Source organism: Ornithodoros turicata, chromosome 1, assembly GCF_037126465.1.
Source record: "Ornithodoros turicata isolate Travis chromosome 1, ASM3712646v1, whole genome shotgun sequence".
Lineage (NCBI taxonomy): Eukaryota > Metazoa > Arthropoda > Arachnida > Ixodida > Argasidae > Ornithodoros > Ornithodoros turicata.
Window position 1 is genome coordinate 65,203,685 of NC_088201.1, and position 7,979 is coordinate 65,211,663.

Genomic DNA, 7,979 nt, shown 5'->3' on the forward strand with positions numbered 1-7,979 from the left:
CGGGAATCAGCAATTAGATTGTAATATCAGAGTTATCATTGTATCGAAGATCGTAATAAACGGGTTCAGCTGCATTTCCAGAGAGGGACTTCTGCTATACTCTCAATATCAGGCGTCTGCGCTTGCGGTGTATACATGTATAATCAAATTGCACAAATCTACGCCAGTAATTCGAGTGTGATTTTCCGTATCGTCGCCGGTGATCACTGATCAGCAAAGAATAGAATTCCACCATGGTTTCAGAATTGACGGGTATAGAGGTGAAGGGACGGTACCTCAAACATGTATTTTTTATCGATTGCTTTAGCTGGCACGTAAAATATTTTGCTTGGGCGCGCATTTGCTGAGAAAATTGGTTTGCAAGAGTACGCTCAGCGGCGGCGAACTCTCCCAGCTCCTTTTGGCGCCTTGTGACGGCCAGAGGTCGGCACTTATGACTCCTGCTCACTCCTACTCGCTCATCTCCAGCTCAGCTCCTCGTTTGCTCACTCATGCTCACTCATCTTCAGCTCAGCTCCTTGTTTGCTCGTTCATGCTCACTCACTTCTTGCTCAGTTCACCGTTTGCTCACTCATGCTCAATTCATTAGTCACATTGAGCATGAGTGAGCATGCTCATGAGTGTGAATTTTGTCAGGTATGCCACTTTCTGCCGTATAGCATCTGCAGGTGCTTCCCCCATGAGACTGTCCTTTGCCCATGTTCTTCTGCCGTTGTAAATGTTCAGAATATCGAGAATGACTTAATGGGCTATAATGATGATTGTGGGGAGCGACCATGCACTTAGTGGTACTTGCTCGGCTGATCTACGCAGCGCCCGCGGTAATCCGCGAAGACTTTCGTTTACCGCTCACTACAGCTCTCCGTTTGCTCACTCATACTCACTCACTCACTGCTCAGCTATTCATATGATCAGTCATGCTCACTCACTCTCCGCTCAGCTGTCCGTTAGCTCACTCATGCTCACATTCGCCACGCATGAGTGAGCATCAGGGCCGGCGTCTACGGGTGGGCAGGGGGGCAATCCCCCCTCCCCCAAACGTCCGCCGAGGGGGCGCAAAAATGACGGCCGGATGTCTGGGAGTCGGTGTTTGGCGTCCCAAAAACCGATGACAGTCGTCTGTAAAGCTCTGCGGCATTGTTATCCGCGGTCACAAGTGTGGTCTTTGCAAGGCATATATTAACGTATTGTGTACAAGCCTGTCCTTTCAATAGAATAGAATATATCAAAGGTTCCATGGATGCCGTATGGTACGCTTTTCATTCATTCCGTTGTGCCGTGTTTCGTTTCGGGGCGTCATGTGCTTAGAGATCACCCACGGAACGCACGGCCAAAGAAGTCGTGTGGTACGAGCGGGGGGGGGGGGGGGTGCAAATCTCGGAATGTGCCCCCTAGGACCAAAACGTAGACGCCGGCCCTGGTGAGCATGAATGAGCATTGCTCATAAATGAGTTTTGCCGATGGTGACGGTGCATATCATCGCGCACTTTTATTGGATGCCGGGAATCGTCTCCTACGGCGAGGGAGCAAGGCGACCGACCGCGGTGTGTCGGACGCCTTTAGGTAAATATCTGAAAAAAAAAAAAAAAAAAACTCAAGGACACGCGAACATCCCGCGCTCATCCTGAGGATGTCACTCAAGGACAGAAATTACATCCTGGGGGAGTGAGTGAATGAGTGAAAAAGAAAAACATGGAGAAATTGGCGCCTTGCAACGTGGAAGCCGGCTACTCCATACCACGTAAACAACTCTGAGCATGAACATACATAGACACTTGGAGTGCAAACACTGAGATACGAAGAGTCTCACAAAGTCACTGAATAAAAAAAAGAGAGAGAAAATCAGAAAAAAGGAAGAAAAATTAGGAAAAAGGAGAGAAACATCACAAAAAAGAAAAACATAGAACCAACGGAAACACAGGCACAAAAGTCAAAATCAAAGTCATGAGGGATATCCTCACAGAATCCTCAATTTGTTCGGAAAATGTTAACATGCTCCAGAGGTGATCTATAGGGACAACAGCTGGGGACAAAAATGGGATAGTCTCAGGAGCATTATAGGGTCTTATCCCCAAGAACACACGGGGTCCTCAGGATGTCCTCAAAGTATCATCACGTCCTCGTCCGTGATGGGATGAATAGAGGGGTCTACAGACTGTCCTCATATGAGCTTCCAGACATTGTCATTTGCGTACATCCTGTGGTCGTCAACCGGAGGACAAGCACAGGAGAATAAAATTATTTTAATACTGCGTTGTGCATTTTAATACCTGCTAACAGCCATCAATTTCCCTGTTTATTTCTCATTACCAAATGCAACCAAAGAAGGAGTGCTCATGCATAAATTGCAAAACAATTACGAAGAAAAGTATGAAATAAAAACAGATATAGGGGTGCAAATACAGATTGTCGGATTTTAAAGGCATCCTTCCATGTACTGGGTTTGACGAGCAGTAAAATATAGTTTGCAAGACCTTTCACTGCTGTCTTGTTGCATGAGTGTCCGCGAAGGGTCCCTGGCGGGGCGTTGCACGGAGCATTTTATTTCCGAAGAGAAAAAAAAAATATTGTTTCACTGCCCAAGCTTCACTTACGATGCATGCCTCAAACCAAAGCAGTAAGAAACACGGACATTACCTTGATAGCGATTTAATACTCCAAGGAATTTCTCACTTCATTGTCGGTTATGTGCGAAATCAAGCTAAACTTAGATACCTAAGCTTTTAAGTTGAGATGAACCAATAAATTTATTGCTGTGTCTGAGAACCTACGTGTGTCGTCTTCTGTGTCCGTGTCTCTCGGTCTTCTTCATGGATCTATACCAGCTAGCCTGCACCCTTTCCCTTGTTTCTTTAGATACCTAACCCTTGATTTTGACAGAGATGCGAAGAGGGCTCCCGAATTTGCGGAAGTTCGGAAGACAAGCAATAAGTTGTATCTGTTCTGTCGTGGAAAGGAAATGCTGCTGCAGCATATGCCTTTCTAAGTGGGCTCGCTGGCCTAGGGGCCTTTTATGTATCTCTATTTTCGCTTTTTAAGCTGTGACACTCATGGTTCGTGATGAGAAATACGCTGAACGAATAAAGATAAGAAACAACGAATGAGAAGCTGGTGAAGCCCTTCGTGCTGCAGTGTAGCGACATGAACTATCACCAACCCCCCTCTTCCTCCCGTTGGATAGGGCCTTTTTCTCCTGCATGTAGTGAATTATTATTATTATTATTTCAGAAGTGAGCAGACATTTTCAGTAGCAATCACCTTTCTCTTTTCTGACATTTTTTCACCTCCGCCAGCTTTTCATTTGCTGTTTCCCCTCTTCCGTTTTTATTGCCAACTGTAGAATGGGTGCCGCGGTTTAAAAACAAAAAGAAATATAAAACCTCCCCGTACCACTAAATCAAGGGAGCCCACTCTGAAAGGCATATGCGGCAGTGGCATTTCCTTTCTAAGACAAAACATGCACTGTAAGCTTTTTCACACCTTTAAAGGTGTGCGCTATGCACGTTCAATCTGGTTGCGTAACATTGCATCTCCAGGATGATATTTAACAAAATTCGGAAAGCATTACTAAAGATCAAGTGTCAGTGCAAATCTTGCTTTCATTATGTCTTCGAAATCGTAGGTACGAGCTAATGCATATATGCATCGCTATCAATAATCGAGCACGCGCAAGTGTCTACAATACTGTTGAACAATATTGAGATGTTGCAAGATCGAATTTTTGGAGGACAGACAACACTCGAGTAAAAAAAATTTGTGCGAAACCGTGCTCCATTATGATGTTACCAAAATTACACCTAAAAAGGCGTGCGCCATGCACGCTATTACACCTTTAAAGGCGTGAAAAGATTTAGAGTGTACTATGTACTGCTTGTCTTGCGAGCTTGGGAAGGGGGGGGGTAATGTAGGTGGAAAGAGGGAGGGGTGTGCTATCCCTCTTGCTCTGGGATGTGGGTAGTCCCACAGATAGCATACGAGCATATCCCTCAGCAGTCTTCATTGGGATGCTCCCTGTACCACGGTAACCGCCAGGGTTATTGGCGATCGGGGGGGGGGGGGGGGTTGATGTAGGGGGAAGGTGCGGCCAGCCTGCTCTGAAGTGGCGGCCCGGTGCGCCCAGGGGAGGGAGGGGAGAGATCATGGTGGCACAGGAGAGGAAGGGGTTTGCTAACCTTCTTGCTCTAGGATTTGGGTAGCCCACACTCTAAGAAAAAGAGGAGTAAAGCGGGGAGTAATTACAGCGTCTACTCCCCTAGTCTGCAATTACTCCCCATTTTAGTCCCCCGACATTTAGTCCCGACATTTACTCCACAGGACTGCAAATTGTCACTAAACTTCGCGAATGGTCTCCTGAATGCAACAGTCTAGGTAAATATGTGCCCTTGGTCAATTTGAACGACATAAGGCTGTATAACTCAGACAACGTAGCAATTTTCCAGCCACAGGGAGTAAGAAACAGTTAGCGCATCTTTCTTCGCAAATTGCGCCCTAGTATGGCGCAACATGTTATATCACACGATATATCACAGTTGACGGTTTGCTTCAAAGTATTTTCATGCATGCACACCAATTATGTACCTGGGACTCTTACAACAGCGCGTGAAATGCAATCTCCACCCTGTGACATTCATTTACTCCCGTGCATTTACTCCCGAAAGGGACTATTTTTTGTGGCAATGCATTTAGTCCCCAAAAGGAGTAAAAGTACTCTTTTTTTTTTTTCTTAGAGTGCACGAGAACTACCCACCACAGAAAACGGGCGAGCATCCCTCAGTAGCCTTCATTGTAATGCTCCCTGTACCACGGTAACCACCAGGATTATTGGTGAAGTTACCGCATGTCTTCCGAGCTTCTGCAAATTCGGGAGTCCTGTTCGCACCCCAGTCAAAATTAAGGGTGAGGTGGCTAAGTTTAATTTTCCTTGCAGTATTAAATGACGTCCGTGTTTCATACTGCTTTGGTTTGAGGCAAGCATCGAAAGTGAAACATGGGCAGTGAAACACTATCGCTTCTTGTCTCTTTGGAAATAAATAATCTGTGTAACGTCCCGCCAGGGACCCTTCGCGGACGTTCATGCAACAAGACCGCAATGAGAGGTCTAGCAAACTATATAGTACTGCACGCCAAACCGAGTCTACGGGCAGATTTTTAATTTATTTTTTTCAAATCCTTCAATCTGTGTTTGTATCTCTATATCTGTGTTTATCATTTTGTTATGAGGAACAAACCGGGCACTTGATTACTGTACGCAGGTATTAAAATGCACAACGCAGTATTAAAATAATTTTCTTCTCCTATGGTCGTCCACTGGTTCACGACCGGAGGACGTACGCAAATGACCATCACTGGAAGCTCCTATAATGACAGTTTGTGGACCACCTCCGGACATCCCACCACGGATGAGGATGTAATGACACTTTGAGGACGTCCTGAGGACGACGAGTGTTCTTGGGGCATCCGTCCCGGTCGATTCCGGAACTATAGTGCCGTTTTACTCCGCGTTCATCACTGATAACAGCGCCGAACATCCGACGCAAATCGGTGATTGTTCCTGCGCAGTTTGATGTAACACATGGCAAGAGCAGAGGACGTTTATTGAGAGTGCTGCGTGATTCCCTCTCTGGAAACGTCACCTGGACAAGGCCAATCAGGTGGTGGCGGCGAAAGAGCGCTCCGTTGTCGGCCTCACAGAGGTGGGCAACGTCACGACTAACGCCCTTTGGAGAATGTGCGTTCTGGGCCAACTTCTAAGGGAACTGTGCCGGCATAGTCTGACAGCGCCTGAGGAAAACCCTGGTAAAACCCCAGACAGCACAGCCGGCACCCGGCTATGCTGTCAGTCAGTGTGCCGTCAGTGCCAAGGCCAATCAGTGAGCGCCCCTTGGCGCGGACGAGACCAATCAGGGAGCAACTGGAGGGACGTTGGTAGCCTTAGCGACCGACCTAAAGCCCTAGATATTGGAAAGTAGCGACACTTTTAGACATTTGCCGAAAGAGCGCGACCTCCTCGCTCGTCTCCTCGACGGCTCCATTCACCCGCGTCTTCTGAACGATCATTGGCTCTAAACGCCGTCGCCCGGGTAACGATTGCGAAGCGTATGTTGCTGTTTGTGTTTTTGTTTTTCGTTGGCGCCATTTTCTTTGGAGTGCTCGCGCTATGCAGTGTTGCTGTCAGGGGCGGATCTAGAGGGGGGGGGGGGTCCGTATGTCCTGACCCCCTCAATTTCTGTCTTCACATAGTGTTTAATTGACCCTAGATCGCTTCTAGCATGCTGTCCATGGCTGGACCCCCTCCTTAGAACAATCCTGGATCCTCCCCTGGCTGCTGTGTATTTCAGTGGAGTGGCCGGCCCGAAAACAGATTTCCGCTTGTCGCGATTCCGCAAGGAAAACGTGACACTTCCGGGAAGCAATGGCTTCATGAGATTGGTCACCTTCATTCCCACAAAGGGCACTACTATTCTCTGTAGGGTACTGTGCTCGTCCTGCTACTCGTGCGATTGCTATTTTAAAGCGTGTTGCCCTCCTTGTTAGGGGTTAGGGTGTTCGTCATTATTTGCTATATTATATGTTAAACTTTTCTGTGTTTATTTTGATGAAAGTCACCACCAGCATTGGGGGTAGCATCGCCTCTGGCGATGAAACTCCCCATTCATCATCTCAAAATAAAGTTTTGTTGTTTTTGATGAAAGAGTCCTGGAAGTTGTGCAGTGCGAACACTGCTGTGCTATAGTTATGGGACTGATATGTATCCTGCAGGTTAATCGAACTGAAAAGCTATTCTCATGAGTCACTGATTAACCCTTTCCCAGGTGTGGTTAAGGCAGCAAAAATCCTAGGAAGCTTCTGTGCCAGCAAACGGAAGCAACACTAACAAACTGTATCAATGGTTCCACCCACAAGCGCGTTCTGGAGTAGCTAGTCCTGACTGGGTCGGGACTAACATATCCATATTTTTCTTTCATTTCCAATGTATCAATGATTCCAACTTCAAGGAGGTTAATCCAAAGATTGCTAGAGATTGCTATTCAGTGTTGTGTGTCGTGTCGTTTATTCTGTGTTCCCTGGCATTGGGATTTGTATAGGTTTTACTAGGGATGGGCCAACTGAATCCGCGAATCCTCGAATCCTAGGCAGGGATTCGAGATTCGGGAATCTGAATCCCAGTGCCCAAAACGGCGAGTCGAATCTTTCGAATCCACCAACCACGCTTTTCGTTTTGTTTCTTTTTGAAATTGGCGCCTCTGGAGTCCGCCGAAAGCCTGATTGGCTTTCATATTGATTGGCACCAAAAATATCCCGATTTGAAGAAACTGGCGAAAAAGTTCCTGATCGCACCCCCATCGACAGTAATGTCAGAAAGGCTCTTCAGAACATCGGGTGCCATATCTGATAAAAAAACGCAGTAGGCTAGATCCTGCGCGGGTGAGAATGCTGGTATTTTTGAAGAAAAATCTGCATTAATGTAAAACTTTCAGCTGTGCTTTATTTGTTTGCTTACACTGCTCTGGACCGAAAGAGTTCAGGGAAGAACAGTTATTTATTTATTTATATTACCCCAAGGGCCTTTACGAGCATTACATGGGGATGGGAAAAAACAGTTACATTTGCAGTATAGTTACATACATACAGTTACAGTGGAAAAAGAGCAAATGCAACATATAAAATACAGGTAAAGTACAGTGAACATTTGCATGATGAGAGAAAAAGAGAAAGAAAAGAAAAGAGGAGTTATATTACAGAGTTAAGAGGAGCACAAGCTTAAAAGTAACATGGTTTTGCTTTTGATTGTTTCTTAGGTTTATGGAAAGAATTTAGACACAAGAGTTTATGTATGTGTAGTCGGTGAACAACACGTTAAATTAATTACATTTAAGAAGGAGCATACGGGTATATTTTCTCCTGAAAGTGGACTATTATTTAATTTGTTTTTCGTTAACCAAGTATATATATCACATCTTCCTTCAAAACACTTTTCA